General features: G+C 39.9%; 1 protein-coding gene across 1 annotated transcript in view; it reads left to right on the top strand.

Annotated features, from left to right (window-relative positions):
* The window catches only part of disp1 (dispatched homolog 1 (Drosophila)), a 98,485-nt gene that overhangs the window by 13,556 nt on the left and 62,902 nt on the right, over positions 1 to 22,027 (top strand). The window contains exon 3 of the mRNA XM_034150685.1: positions 12,793 to 12,868. The gene's annotated coding sequence lies outside the window, so the exon portion shown is untranslated. The remainder of the gene's footprint in view (positions 1 to 12,792; positions 12,869 to 22,027) is intronic.

Genomic DNA, 22,027 nt, shown 5'->3' with positions numbered 1-22,027 from the left:
TCATACACTGCAGAGACCCATAATACCTGAGAATGTGCCTTGCGACAGAGCTGAGAGGCAGCGCGGATGGAAAACTGGACCTTAATGATCACAGATGGAGAACTGGCTTATGCAAACCCCTACAGAGCCTCTGGATTCCTTCACCGCTGCCAGATCATTGGTATATTCGAACAAACGGTTTGCCATAAAACTCTGCTTCACCTCATGCTACCTACTGTATGCTACTTTTCCAGAAACAATGATTTGACTTTACCCTCAGGCTAAACTAAAACTAGGCCCTTAGCAGCTTTTGCTCTTTTATTATGTTTGAATGTCAAACACATAAACTCATGTTGTTATTCTTCATGACTCCATTGCTCTGAACTTATTCAGATTAGTACACTGCCATGTTGTGAACTGTGAAAACTTTTGGAGTGTGTGAATTTCCTAAGAGTAGCGATTCCTCCAACCCACACAGCCGATGTACCCTCACCAGAAGTCATGCTCACTGCTTGTTAGCTAGCTGGGTACGACCGTTTCCAGCCACAAATAATGAACCTTATAAATGTAACCGATGTATAGTGGTACGTTACTTAAATATAAAGAAAACCCAACATGTATATCTTTTATTTGTACTCATTTTGCTCTGCATTTTCCCATACTTGCATTGGGACTTACTTACAGAAGTATGCAAATTGGGACCCAGCTAATATGTTAACCTTAAAGTAACACAATAAAAAGTGCTTGCTGGTTTCTTTAACCTATTCAATTCAAAAGAAGGTAAACAGACAGGAAACCGTAAATTGACTTTATATATTTTATTCAACCAGCCTTTTGATAAAAACATAATATCCCCATATTCGAGTCTATCGATGTTTTCCCGTTTGTTTGTTTGTTCACCATGTAAAGCGGCCTTGTGTCCCTTGAAAGGCGCTATACAAATGTAATCTATTATTTAGTGGGAATGCTGTTAACAGCATTCCAACTATCTGTTCTTCTACACACGAAATTCTTTATTATTATTATTCCGCCCGTTATTTTGCCGGTCTTCTCCTCCCGCATTGAACATCGCAGAAACTCAGTTTGAACATCAAAACGTTCAGCTCGGTCGGGAATCGATTGCTATTACTTTATCATTCATAACTTTCATAATTCCAGAGATACATCCCATAATTCATCCCATTTTTAACCATTGAAGTCAATGGAGACATTCTTCAGACTTCAACAAATCTTCATGCGACTTCAACTGCTAACTGTTCATTCATACTTTCACTCAGAAACCTCATTCCAACTTTAAAATGTTACACATCTTTCTGACATTATTCGTGTAACACAACTTTTAAATCTGATTCTTACTTTTAGAGATATTAAACATAGTTCAGACCTTGGTACAGAGGCCTTCTTCAGATTTTAACATTAACTAGAGTGTGTGATGTCACAGCTAGAGTGGAGCAAATCTTCAAATTTGCCTTCATATTTCTTTTTAAAACTGCCATAATTCCCAAATCCTACATTCCTGAGACATAATTTTTCATGACAAACGTAGGAAAACATCTCGTAGCTTGAAAAAGGACAAATAATTAAGCAAAAATAATTAAACAAAATGCCTCTTGAGGGCATGAAGTGACAAAAACTTTCAACATGTCTCCATTAAAGCCCATTGTAATTTCAGGCTGATATTTCCTCACGGTAGCAGCCGCACACCTTTTAGTTAATCTGCCAATAAGGCCACATTATTGACCCGAAAGTACACAAAAAGCACACTTCAGATACTCAAGGTCCTTGAGATGCTTCACGCTTTGAAATTTCACCGATATCTCGCCATGAAACACGGTTTTCTCATAATTTCAGTGAAAATGCTCCAAACGGCCCAAAACTTCACAGGTTTGGTAACGATGCAGCCATCAACGCATTTAAGCGTATTATGGGATGTCATCAAATGCCGTTGGCATGGCGACAGATCATTCGCCATCAAGTTAGTTCAAAAGTTTGCAGTTCAAATATTCTGCTGCTTTTCCAAGCCTTTTTACTTTATTTTCTTCTCTCATCACACATTCAAGCCCCCAGTGTTCATGTATCATTTCAATCTAAATTCTTCACTTTCTTCTTACACATTACATTTCAGCATAGCAATTCAGCGTCAGCTTTTCAGCATAAAGCATTCCCACTAGCAATTTCTTCAGGAATTGCATTCTCTAGTTATTATTATTATTCCCTTACCCCTATAATTATACTTTTGTGTGATGTATGGAAGATTTCAATTTTGAAGTGATGGAACATTTTTATCTTATGTATTGCAGTAGTTTGATATTCATATCAGTTGATATACCCTAAAACATTCATCTGCCAATGTAGTGATGTAGGAATACTCAAAGAAACCGTAAAACAGTTGTACCTGAAGTAGTAAATGAAGTACTTGTATTTGACTTTAACATGATCAAATAACATCATATTGGCTGGAGTTCAGCTCTGTTAGGTGTTCATTATATCATACATCGGGGAGATTCAATGATGTCTCGTAATGAATTTTGGGATGAGGCTCCGCTCCCTTCCCCAATATCATCATCATCATCATTATATATTTGACCTCTCAAATCAAAACAAAGCCATATCAAGAGAAGTCCCACAGATTTGGTCCTTTCTATGACGCGTTTATCCCTGTCTCACTCTCTTTCTCGTCCTCCTCTGCTATGTTCTCCTTCAGGCGTCCAGGAGTCTGAAACCTTAATTCAATAAGAGATAAATTGGAAAAATGTGCAAATGTAAGGCATATTTTAGGCTCGTCGGCCAGAGGAACATTTTGAGAGTGCATTTGGTACTCCCTTTTTCAACTTAACTGCTCTCTTCCCTCTTTCATTTTCTCTGTGTGCTACAAATCGTCGTTCCATCTGCTTTCTTAGCGTAGAAGAGTTTAGAGACTGTTCATCAGACTGACACAGACCAGAGAGGGTTTGTAATGGAGGGGCGAAGGAGAGCATACTGTCTTGGCCTCGGTCCAAGCCACTGACCCCTGAGGGCCTGTTGTTGTTTGGCTCACAATAGAGTGTTGCGGTGATGATGTATTTGTGTAGGCCAACCAAGAAGTTAGCATCGCAAGTGCTCGACAAAAACCAATGGGATATTTCCATTTCATTTAAGAAAATTAGATCTTTGGCAAACACTTTATGAAACTTACACAATGTGGTGAGCAGTACTGAAGTACTTAGTATTCTTAATTAATTAGCCCTTTGTTAGCAACCGCCATTATAATGACACATTAGACATTAAACAGTGGGGTATTTACTCACGTATTTTATGTCGTAGAACAAAACTTAAAAGTAAGTTTGAATTAACCACAGACTTTATTTCTGGGCATCCAAAAGCTTACTTTTGAGACGAGGGAGCCAAACATGAAACTCATTCTCGGGTTTCGGGACTCATTCCTGCACCACTCTTTACAGAGATGTTTGGATAGGGACGGATTGATGGAGAAGAGCTGTGTAAATCCATTTCTGTTGTTTTGTATCAGTTGATGAAGACCTTTATGTACCTTGAGCGTATCCATACATTGTTTTAAAAGGCTAAAGAGCTGCTGCCTTCCTTCCTCTCTTTATTTTTTCATTCCTCTCTGCCTCTTTCTTTCTTGTCCCTATTTCCCCTCCGTTTCCTCTATATCACTCTGCCCTTCTGCATCCACATTCTTATCTTATTTCTATCTTTGCCCTGTGCTCAGTCGTCCTTTTCTCAGAAACAGCACCAGAGATCGCCAGCCGTTGTTTTTGCAGAATTTCAACGGTGGTTTAAGCGGTTTAGCTGTATTTAATTTTGTTAACATTAGGTTTCATGTCTGTTTTTCTTATATGCTTTTTTAAGCTTACTTAGTGAGAACCAGATATTTTTCTTCTCAGCCAGTGAGCTTCCCTTCTTCCATGTGGATTGACATTGACAAAAACCATGTTCCTTACACTGCATGCAAGTTTGATAAAGCTCTACGGACACACCTGCGTGCAAACAATCCCATATGGCACGCACAACCATGGATGTACACACACACACACACACACACACACACACACACACACACACACACACACACCCGTCCATGTTACAACAACATTTGGCTTGCATTTCCTTGGCAGCGTCTTTTGGAGCGGGGGGAGGGAGTAGATTGAATAGGAGCAGTACTTCAAAGCTCTCTGTTTTTAGTACAGTGTTTCACTAATGCTCATTTTGTTTTGGATTGCTGGTGGACGTGCTGGTCTATGAACAGTGACTGTGACCCTGGCCAGGCTCAGGCTCGGGGGGGCTGAGGGTTCTGGCAAAGCTGCCCGTCTGGCTTCTGTGTTCAGTTAAATTCACTAATGGCACTCGCTGGGTGTTGGCAACTCCTCAATGTGCACTACATGTTCTCTGTGGGCCGCACTACATGATTGTGTTGCCTCTATCGTAGGACTCAACTCAACGACTTTTGTCAGAAAATCTATAGTTTTTTTTCTACAGTTAATTTCTATTTTTGTTGCAGTTTGCACTTCCCCATATTCTTTTCCTTCCATTCCTTTTTCTACTGATCTATGAAATTGTTCTCCATCAATTCATTATCTTTTGTAGTTTGAGCAACGATCCACAATTCCATTTTTTCTTATTTAATTATGGGGAAGAAAATCACATCTTAAAAGACAGAACCAGTAAATATCTGGCTTTTTTCTTTAAAAAAGTAAAACCAATGATGAATAGACAAATGTAACATACCTACCACAGGCCCTTGCATGTTTGTTAATATTAACATCAATGCATCAAAAGCCTTTAAAATGGATAGATAGATATATATATCAAAGTTATTTAACTTAGTTCTTTAACTTGTAAAGTAGTCTTCCTTTATTGGTTGTTGACTTCTATAAAACTTGTTAGTTCTCTTCATTTATCTTAGTGTTGTAACCGTTATGAACCTCTTAGTTCAAAATGTATAACACATGTTTCTAATGGCATTACAAAACAAGTTGTATTGTGCTCCAGTAGGTTCTCAAATGACAAAATAAGACGTACTTAGCCATCTCACTTTGCCAAAAATGAAATAAAAGTGTGTTCACGTTTTAGTTGGAACAGATCTGACAAGAAGAGAAAGACATTGCATAGTTTGGCCCTTTATTTTGCACCTCATTTTCCAGATCACTTATTTCAAACAAACTACCTCAAACGTTTGCATCATCAAGCATCCATGAATGGGTGTGGTGTGGATTTCAGATTTTGTTGGATTTAGAGATTAGCGAAACAGGTTTTTTAATCAAAACATCACACATCATCCAACCAATCCTGCTCTATATGAGGCCTTCTGTCTTTTGTGACTTAAGACCAGTTAGTTTGTCTTAAGAGACAAAGACCCACATCCCCCTGAAAGCATGAGAGCCCATACATAGATGAATGCATGAGACTCTTGGCAAGTGGTACGTCATCCTGAAGGACTCCTGATGGCCCCTCGCTGCCAGAGCAGACATGAGTCCTCCCACAGGACGTCCCCGGCTGTCAAGGCCAACAAAAGCCAACATTCAGTGTGAAAAGATACGCTATGTGTGTATGTGTTTGTGTGTGAATGAATTGTGTTGCGGTACATGTGTTTCTCTCCGTGCAGGTTAGGGTTAGGGTTGTATGCAGGCAGGTGTTGTATGTTAAATACTTTTTGTTCTTTCTGTTGCATCTTTAAAGAATGGGTTGAGGTTTGATGATCAGACATGATATACTGATTTTTGTTCTTTCTGATGGCTCTACATCAAACCACGCTTCTACTTATACAATGAATAATGTGCTGACAAAATGTATTTTCAAGTTCACAGTAATTGACAGCCAAACTTTAATTGATACTCAGAATTTTCTTACACCTCCATTGGTACATCTTTAATGGAAATAAATGTTATATTCATTCATATTTGCCAGCAAATAGCAATAAGTCTGCAATAGATAATATTGGCTGCTTTATCGACCTGGCTGCTTTAGTGGTTGGTCTATTATATACTACTGTAGTAATGTGTATTCAAGCTAACACGTACAATGTTTTCATTATCAAAGAATGAATCAATTGTTTTTCACAAAGTCAGGAATAAGCTTAATAAATCCATAATTGGAAGTTGTACCAGTTATTTTAAAATATCAAGTTTTAAATTAAATCTAAAAACTATTTGAAAAACAAATCTTATTGCATTTATCTACTTTTTGGTGTTCTTATTTCCATTGTGCAATGTCTTTCGCGCAGATATCTCCATTACCTCCACAGTCAACTCTCATAAATAAATACTTTATAAATAAACATGGACTATACTAACCATTAAAAACGTTGACACAAAGTGTAACAATTCGAAGACCCTGCAGTTGAAGCTCTTATTGGTCTGATCTATAAATGTGTCCCTTTTTTAGGTGCAGATTTTCGTTCTCATTTAAATGCCATCATTGTTTGTGGCTTAAGGTAGAAATATCCAGAGAAATCTGCTTCATAACCATCATCAAGTCTGTATGTAATCAGAGGGAAAAGGATATGAATTCAAATGATTGTAGATTATTCTTTACAAGAGTCTAGAAGTAATAGTATTATGTTACTGATGTTGGAGAGTAAGCCCCCTGACAGATTGTATGTAGAAATACTGTTTGCACTCTTATGAGTCAAAGAGTGCAATTGGGTCTGGTCAACGTCAGCTGTCATCAATACTCCGGACCAGAGCTGTGCCATCCCTTCTGTGAGCCCCGCGGCTTTATAGACCTCTGGAGACTTTGCAATAATCAGGCCTGCTGCTTTATTTCGTGGACGTGATTTGTGGAGTTTTTTGTCTCCGGTCAGTCACCTTCTCATTTATTGACTAGCTCCGGCTCAGGTTGATGTCGTGATTACCTCCGCATGTTGTGGATGTTTCAGTGACACAGAATTGAGTCTGATTTATAGCCTACACCTCCTCTATTCATGTCCCTTTTTTTTTGGAGATTCTGACCTTGGGAAGAAGCTTTGAAAACACAATAAATGGATCGGTGCGTTTTTTAATTTTGGAGGAAAAGCAGACTCTGCAAACTTTACAATGTTCACGTACACTGTATGAAAACATTGGCTTAGACTCTATATGCACATCTGTGTCTTGTTTTGGTGTGAACTTTTCCCAGAATACAAAAAGGACAATAGACTAGTTGAAGTTAACATAAGAGCTTAATAACAGGGACTTATTTTCTTATTTTACGACTTATTGTTGGAAACCTTCTTCTCATACATTTCCATCACACCCTTCCTCATTCCAAAGAGCAACAGAACTAGCTTTGTTTTTGCAATAATCACTTGGGCCCAAATCACATTTCCAAAACTTGGAGGTCACAACAACTTCCCCTTTGGGGTTTAATTTAAGTGGCACTTAGGTCTGCTACTGTAGCTAATCACAAGGATTTATAGAGTGCATCACCGAGGGGCCGGAGGACCAAGGAATGTTTGCTGGCACCCTGCTGCAGGTGTTACAAACCTCTTTTCTTTCGTCCCGTCTCTCTTTCCCCTCGTCTGTTACCGCCGCTGATAGGAGGCAGCTGGAAGACCTCGCTTGTTCTCCTCACGTCGGTTTGAAAAGGGGGTTCTGTTGGTGGAACATAATGCTGGCAGCCCCCTCCTCCTGTCGCCGGTCACTCCCCAGTCCGGAAAGTCCTCCACGTAAAGCTTTCATAATTACATTGATCATAAGGGGGCCTTTTACGACCTGCTGACACATTCAATCACATTTCAGCATGGCCCTTGTTAAGAGATCGTTAGTTTTGCATATTCCATGTTTATGTCCAACCGTTAGCACTTTTTGTGGTTCTGGTAATTGGGAGTTTTCACATGGTCCTGAAGGACAGGGGTAAAGGATGGAGGAGGAAACAAACAGAAGAGGAAAGGAGCACCGTGAATGGACTGAGAGGGGGTTGTTGCTCAATTGAGAGACTGTCAATTCCTCCAGAGGCACGTACTACAAGATCCAGATGTTGTAACCCCCCCAACATACACCCTAACCCGTCACACTCCTGTCTTCTATACGTAACGTTAGAGTTGGATTACACTGCATTGAAGGCATTACAGCACTCTTGGAAAGCGCTTGTGTTCGCACCATCTTCCATGGTGCCTCTCTGGTTTGTTTTCCAGGCTAAATACAGGAAGTCATTATTAAGCTCTGCCTTATCCAAGGAAACATATCTGTTCCCTCGCATTCCCTCCCTCCTCCCACCCTCTTTGAATTTCCACCCTATCACATCTTTGGTCTGGTTTGAGTGAACGCAACAGCGGGCCAGAGCTAATGAGCTCGCTGTGATCTAAGAGCAATGCCATCTATAGGCATTCAACCCTGTGCCAAATGCCACTTAACCTGGAAATAGGAGAAAGTGATAGAAGATTTTGGAGAATCTTAATTGGTTTACTTGCTGATTTTGGCCTCAAGGAAGTAGGGTTAGGGTTAGACAATGCACGGAAGATCCTATAATGGATGATGAGGTTAAATAAAAATCAGGGGTGATTTGTTCTTAACTCTCACTCACCTTCCTCACTCCTCTCCCTATCCTCCCCCCCCTCTTCCCCATCCTCCTCCTCACAAAGTACCCTTTGGCATGAGAGGTCAGCTCTGTGTCCCAGCAGGATGACCTTTGGTAATGAGCAGGCAGGTTAGCGGGCGACCTGGAAGCGCTTTGTCCGCTCCTCCTGGGAACACAAACAGTGACAGTGCTAAGGCACACAGGAACAGCTGCAGGGCTGCCGTGTTGTGTGCTCCGGCCCGCTCTGATGCCCATTTGTCATCTCACAGGAAAACCAGAAATATAAACAAAAGGGAAATATCCTTGACCAATTCTCCTCAGGTGTCGAAGACATTACAGATTCTATACGATCCTTGAGAACATGCAGCTGATTTGGATGAGAAGCTTTAGAGTTAACTTTGCAAATCATTAATCATTTATTCATCGATAACATCAGATGACTCATTTCCTTGTGACTAAGCCCTCAAGGCGATTCCATTGTTGTCAAATCTTTAAGGCCTACCACCCAATTTCCAGCTCTTTTGTGATCTCTGAAACGCTGCTTCTATCTGGGTAAGATATTTGAGCAGCACTGGAGTGAATGATCCACCCACAAAAGAATGAGGTGACAGGTGTGGATGTGGGTGGATGGGTGCTTGCCTGCGCATGTGGCTCTACAAACACATTTACCGCTAACAGGACAACGTTTTCTGAAAGCCTTGAAAAGGTAGGTTCAGTCAGGCGGCTGTTACAGTTTGTAATGGGATTAAAACTAAAGGCTGACTTGATTCCAAGGTTCAGTCATCCCTTTTAACCCCAACTACCTCATCCTCTAATCATTTAATTTGTTCAGTCCATAATTCCATATCCTGTTTTAGCCTTGCTGTTGCCTTCACGACTATCTCCCCATACACCACCTCTTTCATCACCGGAGATCTCCCATGTTGATATCCCTATGTCATTTGATACAGCCATTTTTTTTCCGTTGGCTTTTAACAACCAGGTCCCGTATGAGCTCCTGTGTGACTTTCAGAAGCAATTTACATATCTGACATTAAATCAAACAGCTGAAAAAAGACAAAAGTGGCGGGTAGAAGATTATTGGCTGGCATCCATGAAGCACAACATTTGCTAATCTGCTTGCACAGCCCATTTAATTTCTATTTTCATTGACTTTAGAGCCCTTGTATAAAAAGGGCATCCTACAGTGTGTTGAAACTACACAGTTTATTACTAGCATGTACAGTCATGCCATATTAGTGACCTACCAATGGAAAATATCAGAGAGGGCTTAGAAAGAAAGAGAGACTGAGCATTAATGGAAATCGCCACAATAATTCTTGGCATTGATCCCCTATTGAACATGCAAAGTTTTCTCAAGGCTGCGAGTTTGAGTTGATCCAGTCGGAAAGAGAGTGTGCTCTGGCTTTTCACGCTTTTCATTTTCTACTTGAAAGCGGCGCAGTTATGAGGCTACTTTGATCCCTTACAATTGGGAGAGACTTCCATTTGTGCAGAATGAGACAGTAATCTCTTTGGAATCCTATAGACAGGCAGTCATTTCTTTTGAAGTATAACACAAAATAATCTTTGGAAATTATAAAAGAGCGGGGATTACCGAGTGCTCAAAAATAGTTCCTCGTGAATTTATCGCATTGATAGTCAATGATTGTATTTCGTTATTCAGACAAAACAAACAATTGACGAGAGATGGGCTTTCATCTATGTTTGGTCTTTATGAGTTCATTGGAAAATAAAGTTTCAGGACTGATTGATTCCCATGTCGGAATGCTTCAAGCCATTACATGTTTGCTACCTTTTTAAGAATAAATAGTGTGTATCTTTGTATCGAAACACTGGTCTAAAACTTGTCTGCAGGACACTGGCTGACCTGGAGCCGGAGGCGCAGGAATAAACCAGACTTCACTGCAGTCTTGTCTGTCTGGAGATGGCTCTCGCGCTGAGGAAATGAGTCTACGATACTCAGGCATTGCTCAAATTCCTCCCCTTGTGTCATCGCCGCTAAAGCAAATAGCGGCTTAGGGAAAAGGATTCTGCCACTGAATCAACAGATTGTTTGTGTCTTCACAGGCTCAAAAGGAGCTTGTGGAAAGGTAGGAATTTGGGGAGTAGCTTCTTTTTAGATTAAAGCTATTATTGTGAAACCAATGAGTACTATATCAGCCCAATTCCTGGGATAGTGCTTTTCCAAAGCTTTGTGTCTAACATAACACTTCAAAGTTGTTCTGTAGGTAAAGAGGAAAATCTGGTCTTGAATTCCCAGTATTTGATTGACTTTTTTGGAAATGAGAGCAGACTGTGACTCGAGCCATTGGATTAATTGGTGCATGCATGCTTGGACTGGGCCTACCAGCGACCTGGGGTAGATGGGAATTGTCTGTGAGATGGTTGTGTGCGAATTAATTAGGGTCAATCGGGGTCTTCCTGGGACTAAATCTGGAGGGAGTCCTGGGTCTCTCCACGAACACACTGTTCTCTCATGCTTGTAGCAGGGCTAGAAGACATACTTAACCGTCTGTACCATGATGCAAATCTGTCGACTAATCGATCATTTTACCCGCGGATCTGAGATCAGTTTGTCCACAAAGGATTATTCATAAGCCTCACTTCAAATGTTACTTTTACCATAAATACGCCTTTAAGTTCCTTGGGTTATTCAACATAAAAAAAAAGCATCAAAATGACCTAAGATGATAGTCAACTAAGAATAAAACCAATAATTAGTCTCAACCAATTGACTAGGAGAGGTCAAACCAAAAGTTGGAGGAACAATGACAAATTAAAGAATCCATAATAGCACTTTTTATTCTGAAATACAAACAAAAGTTCATTTAATTTTGTATCTTTCTTTTGTCATACTTAATACTTTTCCGTCATCTTCCCGTCCTAATGGCTTTTCACTGTCTACTATTGGCTGCACTTTATCACAAGTATTCTATCCTATATATGACAAATCGATATATCTACATTTAGTTTTTCTACTGTAAGAAACCATTTGTTCCTTAAAAAACACACACACCCGTCTCTTAAGACAGGGATGTTTGCCAAGCAATGGATAAGGCAAGGGTTATTTTAAAAGTAATCTTTATTGTTTGCTCTTGAATAGTTTTCTTTTACATTGGTGTGTATGCAGAAGTGTTAAAAAATCAGATTTATTTATGTATGAGACCGAAAGTCATATCTGAAGGAAGTCAGAAACATGGGACATGGTTTTAAATGGGATTTAAAAAGTCATTTTTGTTTATTTTACATACTACTTTTTTGGAGCAACCATTTGAGGATTTGAGCAGTTAATTTTCCTCACCAGGCTCTCAAAAGCATGTGTAAATATACAAAAACTATCATTTGAATAATGTATTTGTCCACACTTCCACTGTTTCAGACAAGGAGGCTGGTAAAGAACTTTGAGCCATTATGTAAAGTGAACCAGGTCCCTCTGACCTGAGGTCATTACCCTAAATTGGCCAGAAGTCCCTCCTCATCTGTCCATATTTAAACTCCCTCTGTGGCTACCACTCTCTTCATCTTCTCCCTATCAACGCACACCTTGGTAATTGGTGATGTGGACCATATGTTGGCTTTGAATGGCCTTCTGTTCTGTAGAGCCGTTTAAAATACTCAAGGACATATCATAACCTTGTTATTAGGATACATGTACCTTCCTGGCCTGGCGTCGCTGGCAGGAGGATATAGTCTAGTTCTTTCAGCTCTTATCAAACATCTCCTTTTTCTTCAAGCCTGTCAAATCCTCACGTTTAGCCCTCTGCTGCAACACGTTTTGTTCCGTGTGTAATCTTCACCTCTGAGTGACCTCCTCAGACCTTATAGATGGACTGAGGGGAACCGGCAGTGGTGTGGCCTTTTAGCTGGAGGGTCAGTGTATTTAAAGAGAGGGGTAGAGGAAAAATAATTGCAGGTTTTGTATTTATGTTTGTGTCCTTTTTATTGGTGCATTGCCGCCACATCACTATGAGGTCACCAGGAGGTCCCGATGAGCTGCTTATGAACACATTCTCAGTCTTTCTAATCCTTTCTCTACCAATTAAAACCATTTGTTCTTCCATCGCTTGTTTTGCAGGCGTAGCTGGAACATTTTCATTGCTTGTTGCCATTTTCATGGAACATTCTTAATATTTTTTTCCTATTTTTAAAAGACAAATTTACCCATTGTAGAAGTCTTGCTTTCTAATAATTGCTTCTAGGCAGCTGATTTTAACTCCAGTCAAATACTTTTTTTCAATAGTAGAAAGTCTCAGTCTAATGTACCCTGAAAGAAAGACAATGTGACAAATAAATATTGTCTTTGTGTCTCAACAGGTTCACTTGTTTCTGTGAGGAGTTTGAGTCTGAATGCATGAATAGATGCAGAGCATGGTCCTTTGTCATCCTACAGGTAAGACACATGTCACTGTCCGGTCTCTTCGTGCACATCTTACTCTATCTTTTCCTCTTTTAAAAGTACGTTTGTTCCCATAACCCACGTCTGCAACAGTCATGATTGACTCTGGCTTTGTCTATGCTCCGTTCTTACATTGTTACGTTGGTCGGAAAATATGCCTATATTACTCTACAAGTTAACAGCACTGCAAGATTCTATAAAACATGACCACATACAGCCAACTGATAACGGGTCACACAATGAAAATAGGAGGCACTAAATGTTGTAAATCTATCTACGAACACAGAAATCAGAATATCAATACACAGGAGCTGCATCTGGACATAGGATATTTAAATTGTTCATTGTTTGTGGATGTTTAAACCCCTGGGTGAATCAAACCGGCCGTCATAGGTTGACAATTGTTCTGCGTTATGTTTAAATAGGGGTGGGTTTTCCACCTTTTCGAACACATAAAAAAACTTTTGTGGCATTTTTGGCAGGCATGACATTGTTCCTTATTGATGCTGTTTTTCTGCTAGCCTTGCAATTTATGTGTCAATATAATTAATCTTATTTCCCCAAAGAGGTGTAACCCAAGGCATCCACTTTGATTATTATCAGCCTATTAAATGGCCGTTACCAGCCGCCAATGGATTGCATAGATCTGATGCTATGGCTCTAGTTTACATCGTAGTTGGCTCAGTAGGCCGTTATTCCCTATTGGTAAGCTGGATCTCTGCAGGGAGATTCAAAGCTAGGTAGGGATTCTTACTGGTTGTAGTTCTTATGATAGAAGCAAATGAGGAAGTCAGGTGATGTCGTTTAAAGAGGAACAAAGTCTGCATAGGTCAAGGATGATGGGTAGTCAAACTGACACAGGTTCTACCCTGAAGACAACTCTTTGTGTCTGGTTTAAAACTATGTAACTAGAAATCAATATTGACTTATTAGGAGTTATGTACATTAGATATCGTAGTTAACTTCCGTACATAAATTCAGTTAAGAAAACCCAAACATGATCATTTGTATCGTTTACAAGGTGTTTGGTAGTGATCTCTACTTGTAACAGCCATTAAATGGTGCTCATTCAAAATAGGCTAAATCAGGGCCTCTCATTTCTTACAATTCCAATCTCAACACATATATAGTATTTTTATATTTTTTTAGATCCTCATTTTGGTGTTGCTGCTTCAATAGAGTCCCTATCACAAAGCCAACATTAAATCATCCTTCCCTTTGCTCAGTACTGTTGAGTAACTTAACTAATGTATCCTTTCATCAGTGTTCCTTATTCACATGCAGCCTAATAAGGAAAACATGTAAGAGAGTTCATAACCGAGCAGTTAAGCAGCCGTTCCTGGCCCTCTTCTTTCCCCCCGTGCCTCTGTCTGGCGAGTCCAGACAAGCCCCCGGTAAAAGGTGAGGATGCTTGTTCTTCACCTCGCTACAACTGGGTCAGCGAGCGAGCTGAAGGTGTTTACCCACGGCTCACAGCTCACAGCGCCCTCGTAGACCCTTACGCTTGGACTCATACTCCAGGAAGGAGTAGCTTGTATCAGGAAAACATCAATCTCTCAACTGCATTTTAATAATGATGTGTTTCATGCAATTCTGACTATTCAGACGTGTGGATTAAGGGTTATTTTACTGTCAAAACATGCTTCCTGGAGGATTTGTGGTTATAGCCGTGTATGAGTGTTCACAAATGATCCCCCACCAAGAAAAATAGTATCAACAGCTTGAGTGTGTCTTTACCTCTTTCCAACACTGACTTCACGTTGAAAGCATACATCTGAACTGTGCAGCCTTGCATGCACAGGTAATCACACACAGGACACATTTCTCTCTCACACTCACTCACTCAGTCTGTCTGGCCGGCTCTGGACCTGCTGAAAGGCTTCAGGGGCCGTGTCAGTCAGCCAACAACTCTCTCTGTTCAGAGGCCTCCACAGGTTCAAGTTGGACGCCAGTCTGTCTTACCTCCTCAATTGTGTTGTGTGTGGTGTTTGTTGTGTGTGTGTGTGATGTGTGTTGGTGTGGTTGTGTGTGTGTGTGTGTGTGTGTGTGTGTGTGTGTGTGTGTGTGTGTGTGTGTGTGTGTGTGTGTGTGTGTGTGTGTGTGTGTGTGTGTGTGTGTGTGTGTGTGTGTGTGTGTGTGTGTGTGTGTGTGTGTGTGTGTGTGTGTGTGTGTGTGTGTGTGTGTGTGTGTGTGTGTGTGTGTGTGTGTGTGTGTGTGTGTGTGTGTGTGTGTGTGTGTGTGTGTGTGTGTGTGTGTGTGTGTGTGTGTGTGTGTGTGTGTGTGTGTGTGTGTGTGTGTGTGTGTGTGTGTGTGTGTGTGTGTGTGTGTGTGTGTGTGTGTGTGTGTGTGTGTGTGTGTGTGTGTGGTTATCCGTGGTTATCCGTTGTGCTCATATTAGATCATTATTTAATGTCATTCTTTTGTTTAGGCGAAATGCCTTTTCTCAGTCTTCACCACACGCAAAGCGAATGAGTGCATTTGCTGTTCCACAGAGGTAGTGATGGTTCTAACTGAGGTCTAGAGGTCTGTGGTCAGCACAGTACATCTAGCGTGTGCCGATTCCTCCGCTTTCTCTGCCTTTTCACTGCTATGCAATTGTTATTATAAATCTGCACTGGAATTATGGGGGGAAGTTTGGGTCAAACTTCGTAATATGATCAGATTGCATTCATGTATTTTTTTTTTGCTACGTGTAAAGGCCGCTACACACCCACCTGAGACCAAAGAACGCGTACCGAAGGCGTTCCGACTTTTACGTCAGCTACGTCGGCTACGCCGCCGCCTACGAACACACCGCAAATACTTCAGTCGACGAGTGGCAATAACTGTCCTTACCAGTAGGCAGCGGTAGTGTGAACAGCCAATCAGAGTGATTGCTTTGGCCGACATTCTCTGACCTCCCGCGGGAGGTGTGAAAAGGTGCCGTAAAGAGACGACGGTGCGGGACACACCAACCTGAGTAGGGCGCCGCGAATGCCCGACTGCCTCTGACGGCCTCTGACTCCCAAAATCGGGTTGGTGTGTAGCCAGCTTTAGGGGTTCCAGATTAATGGCGTTAACGTTGACAACCTTAGTTAGTCTTTAAGTTATTTTGAGTAGTTGTTTATTTTATTTGAGGGCAGCTTTAAGCTACTGGTAAAAAGGTATTTAATGATAGACAGTAGGAGTTTGGATTGGGCCGGAAAGGCATATCTTTTTTTTACCAGGGCAAGCCACATGGAAAGAAAAGAGGTTAAGCTGTTGTTGTTTACATAATTTCATCGTTGGAAAAAGAATAAACATCACGTAACAATTGTATTGACTGGAAATTGGACTTAATCCCTGCCTCAAATTCGCTACCTGGTACCTGAGCGGCAGTTGGATTTGATTTGATTTGTTTTTACTTTAAGGTCAAATTACTACTACACTGTATGTGCACCTTGTCATGCACATGTGTAAAAGATTGACTGTGTAATGTGTGCGTGCCTGGATTTCTTATTGTGTGTTTGTGTGTATAATCATGGGGGAATTAGGAAATCAGCTAGATAGGAGCAGCTGTGTCTGCTTTGTATGGTTGACAGCGTCTGGTGTTGATTCTGTTGGACTGGAGGCTTCAGCGACCCGGCCTTTCAAAACCTTTCCAAGCCTTGAATGAAGTACACTGTGACCTAAGTCTAGGGCTTTCTGTTTAAGCCAGGTCATAAATCTGCAAATAATAATAGTTAATTATACAATTTGTGTTGGTGTGGTGCTTAGCAGTTTTTGGCTGTGTTTTGACTAAATTTAAATCAACTTTTCCTCTGCATGTGTTCTCACCTTTGAGTGTCATTTTTTTTCCAAAGAAAACTGTGGTCATAATTAAGTAGATCAAAATTGCAGTGAATAACATTGCGGCGGTTGCATGAAGTCATGTGAGGTAGTTGGTAAAAGAGTTACAGATAAATATCTCTGTAAATAGAATGATTAACTTTACTCTATTAGATGCAATGTTAATTGCCTCTTCATGAGTAACCAAAACTCAGTGAGCTGGTCTAATCCTACAGTATGATCATCATTGGTTCTAGCCATTACTTTTTTAGAATGTTATGAAACTTAAGTGGAAGAGTTTGGCATTGTCCAAGGTAGATTGAAAATTACCAGATTTTATTTTTTACTAACATTGCAAGATAAGACATTTTGAGTCAGAACTGCTAGCCATTAAAATGTGTCTCTGTGGGTTCCAACTACTTTAAACTAAGTCGGTGTTCAGACAGTGTGCAATGTTTCCAATTTTATTACGATTTATATCAGTATCAGTACTTATATTAGCTGATATGTAAAAAACATTTGCAGAACAAAAATGCCAAAGATATATGCCAAGCATGAATTATTATGTAAACGAAAATCCGTTATTGTCTGGGCTATAACTGTAACGGTTATATAACAGTGCTCATCTGCTTTGGCTTGCTTTTATTTTTTCCAACTTGGTAAAATAAACAGTTTAACACCTGACAAAATGTTGCAATTAAGTGCGCTGGCCTTTGAAGCAAATTTCCCTAGTGGCCAAACAGTGGTACTACAACTTCCACGTCAGTCACATCAATGGATCCCGCAACTTTTGGTAAAAGCTGTGTTGAAATCAGCGAATATAAAACAAAAATCTAAATTAACTTCCCATTTTGGCCCAAAAATACTTTTCCAATTGACTTACAGAAAGAGACGTTTGTATATCAGCGTTTAACTTTGTTTTTAGCTAAATAAACGACCCATTATGAACACTTTTATAGCCATTATTTAAATCATTAGGGTCTAAAGGTTTCAAAATGCTTTATGGGCCCAGATACCCGGATGCTCTGAGTTTTTTATGAATGAGGCCACTTGGATTCATGGACAATTATATGAATGAACATTGCCCCTCCTCCAAAGATGTATCCAGTTCTCCTTCTACATTCGAGAATATATAGCCTTTGCTCAGGAAAAATCCTATACTCTAAACCTTCCCAAATATCAAAGTAACTTGAATCACCACAAACATCTCTTGGATACATAATAAGTCCATATCCAAACCATGGATTCAAAGTAATAGTCAGTGAGATGCAAGGTAAAAGGCTCCTGATGAGTAACAGTAACTCATTCAGTGAGCTGGTCTTATCTTTAAAGGTCACCTATCATGCTATTTTTAGGCAATAGCATAGGTCTCAGATATAAAAAATATATAAAAAACATGTCTATGAAGTGTTTTGCCAAACAGATCACCCATTCTAGCCATGCCTCATATCCCTCTATTTCACTTCCTCTTACAAAAATGCTGATTCTGGGTATAAAGCTTTTTTTTTTTAAGTGAAAAAAAAGAGGGGGCGGAGCTTATGATTCTAGCGGCAGATACTGCCGTGAGGAAACGCCATATCATGTTCCAAACCACATCAAGCATTATTTCTGAAACAGTATGGAGCTCAAACGCTTTTTCTCTTTCCGGTTTACCAGAAGGTGAGTTCCTTTTTTTATTTCCTGCTTTTTTACACATACTCTCTCCAGTACAGGTTAGCTCTGACTGTTAGCGATGCTTGCTAATGTAAACAAAGACCATATTACATCCAAAACAGTCGGGCATTGTTTCTGATAGCAACGTTTCTGATAGTGCCATGGGTCCACATTTCAGATATGACGTCATATCGGACGCAAATCTGGATCAGCTCCGTTCCCCGTTTTTAGAGATTTGGGTACAGAAGAAAAGAGAGAGGGTTTTATTTTCTGACGCTCCGTGAGTTCCCTGACACACCGGGGACACATATTTATGTATAACAGACATCAAAAAGTGCATTTTGCATGATAGGTCCCCAGTGTTTCCCCTACCATTGTCTTGGAGGGGTGCTGCGCCCCGCCAACGGAGTAAAATGCTTCAATCTGGTGCACTTTGAGCACACAATTACGAGAGACCTGATCTAGGGGGTACAACTCTAAAACACCCATATGAAAAAGATCGGTTTACATTTTAATAATCAAATAAGTATATGAACATAACCAATAACCTACCATAGCCAATAACAAATAAATGTAACTTATTTTATTTTTGTTGTTCATTCATATCTTATTTTACCTTAACATTTATTTATTTATGCATATTTTTGTATCTCTCCAACTTTAAACAATATTTTTGGTTTACTGTCCTATAGTATACACTGGAATGATTTCAAACCTGTTTTTATTTATCCTAATAATTATAAAGGAGTGCCTTGGAAATATGTGTTTACATAATTTGTGGTCAAAACGTTTTAGGCCCACTGAGATAACTTAGACTAAAATGAACTATCTAAACACTCAGAGAGTCCTTTACCTCACTGAGCCTCTCAGTCTGACAGGAGAGCTCTCCTCCACCCTGGTTGTAGAAAAAGATCTACTTCTCATATCCGTTAGCGCAGCTAGCACCAGATTCTAATAACAACAGCGCCGGTAACGGTGCGCCCTCTCTCTCTCTCTCTCTCTCTCTCTCCCTCGCTCGCTCTCTCGCTCCCATGCTCGCACTTTGGCTGTGAGCTGCGGGCGCCTGATAAGCCAACATCCCCCACTTTCATCACTTACAGCGCCCATCGTACAGGGCAAATGAAAAGTGTAACCGGGGTGAAAAGAGTGTTACATTTACTTAATTATGAATGTTGTTACATCAAGGCCGAAAATTAGGATGAGCGCCAACGGTCAAAAATGTTTTTTCCCCTCCCAGAGCTACCAGCGCAGCGCCCCACAGATCTGGCGCCCTAGTCGACCGCCTATGTCGCCTATGCCAAAGATCGGCCCTGCCTAGTACATACAGTGGCAATGCCTCAAGATTTAGCAAAAAATACACCTTTATTGAACATACAGTAACACAAATACTACAAATCCACATAACAAACAATCAAAAATGAAAAAGGGTCGCCACTTATTATTATTAATTCTTTTTTTTTGGGTACCTGGCTGGCGCCCCCTAGCAGTGGCGCGCATATTTCAGCAGCGGCGCTGCGCTGCCACTATTTGTATATAGGGGAAACACTGATATATATATTTTTTTATATATATATAGCACCAAATCTACTGTCACTTTTCACATTGAACATGTGCTCTTTTATTAAATAAACTAAACGCTTTCATTTTAAGTTGTGAGTTTAGTGTTTTTGACCCTAAGAAACACTGATGCATTAATCAATAACAATAATCCACAGCTCCTCTCTCTGCTCCAGAGGATTTAAAAAACATAATGTCCCAATGCCAGTTCTCGTTATTGAACTTGAATGACCACAAAGAAATGTCTACTAGATAAATATTAAGTCCATACCCAAACCATTCTAAGATGGATTCAAAGTCATAGTCTAACAATGGACTGCACAAACACACTGATTGACTGATTTAAAGAACAAAAGAAGGTGGCTGTAGGGAATGACACCGGAAAGATTTCTGTGATTGATCCTATTGTTTCTTAGCTTGCTAAACAATTGTGCCAGTAACCATTCACTGATCCCCTCCCTGCCCTGCTGGCAGCTGTGTTGACTGTGTAGTTCCTGGGAACCCTTGATTACTAGGCTGACTGTACATTTGGACATGGCAGTCAGCTCAATGTGCCTAACACACACACGCACACCAAACACAGCTTTCTTAACTTTGATCTTAGAGAGTTGTAAATGACTGCTGCTCCGTCATCCAATGCCTGGGGTTATCCAGCAGGCTTTATTAGCCTAATGACTGGTTTGCTATCTAAGCTACAGTATGTCTGTCTGCAGACGCCGTTTCATGTCCAATAACCTCATGTTGGCACGTTCTTTGCATCATTAGAAGAGTCAGCTGCCATGGCTCCAGGATGATGTTTTCATTAAAGTTTATGATTTGATGATTTTAATAATCTGTTGTGTTACTTGATGTGATAGGGAGGCGTGAGGAACGCCTCAGTATAACAAGACGCAGGTGGAGCAAAATGACATCAGTGCATGAACTTATTAGGAGGCAGCCAAAATATGATTTTACGTGAAATACATCCATAATTTGATTTATGATGAACAACGCTTGGTGTAATGAAACCACATATTAATATCAAGGGACCTTAAAGGTGATGAATAACTGCTAATGTTGAAAGATTTTTGGAATATATGAATAAACTCTTGCTTTGTGATGAATAACAGAGACTTGTACATTATTAACACTTCCAAGAAAATGTAACTTGTTGAAACATTATTACTATTTGCCAACATATCTGTCCCATTCTATCAGTGGATCTGTGGTCAATACACTTTATGTACCTGATATTATCCACCAGAATATGCATGTTTCAGCCTTCAAGTACCGTAAGTGACATGAATAATTAACATCTTAAAGCACAGTTCTGGGCTGGTCACTTGTTTCATTGGCCACTTAGCTTTGGACAAATGTTTTCCTATCACCAACACCTTATTACTGTTACAATATAACAAGTACATCAGGGCCCTTCCTGTATGTTATTTAATAAAATGAAAACTGAGACCTAATTCATGTAGTCTGAAGTTTTTAGAGAAAAATGTACAATATGCTCGATGAATGGAAATTCAATGAAGCATACTAATTTTGTTATTGGACTGGTACCAGATGTTGTATCCTGCCAAGTTCTTCTGGAGTTAGTATGCACAATAACAGTTATATTATCGATACAGACTTTCCTTTTTGCTTTTCTAACATCTCAACATCTATTAATTTGATCCCTATGAATTATTGTTCGTCATGGTCCCCAGAGGATGAATCATACAGACTGCAAACGTGAGCATTTTAGCATGCTAATGTTAGCATTTAGCTCCAAAACACTGCTGTGTTCTGGCAACCTCACAGAAAACATTATTTGTAATTCTTAAATTAGATGGGATTCTTAATAAAAAATAAGTTAACAATCCCAATAATCTGTTCATTTGAAGCTAGGTCTTTTGAGTTGACAAAATGCAATACTATTTAGCATGGACAACTTTTGGCCTGGACTTCAAAAGCATTATGTTTCAAGACCCAGACGTACCAATAAACAAATAAAACCGAATTATAAGGGCCAGATAACGACTTTTATTTCTGAACATATTCTTAAAAAGGGAGATCAGTAAGGACTAGTATTTTACATTTGTGTGAGTGTTTTGTTCTTTGCTTTTTCATATATTATTGTAAAAGGAATATCTTTAGCTTTTTAGCACGTTGACCTTCTTTAACTGTTTTATA

Source organism: Trematomus bernacchii, unplaced genomic scaffold (assembly GCF_902827165.1).
Source record: "Trematomus bernacchii unplaced genomic scaffold, fTreBer1.1, whole genome shotgun sequence".
In the NCBI taxonomy this organism is placed as follows: Eukaryota; Metazoa; Chordata; class Actinopteri; order Perciformes; family Nototheniidae; genus Trematomus; species Trematomus bernacchii.
Note: the sequence above shows the minus strand (reverse complement) of the source record. Positions and strands in the feature narration are given on the sequence as shown.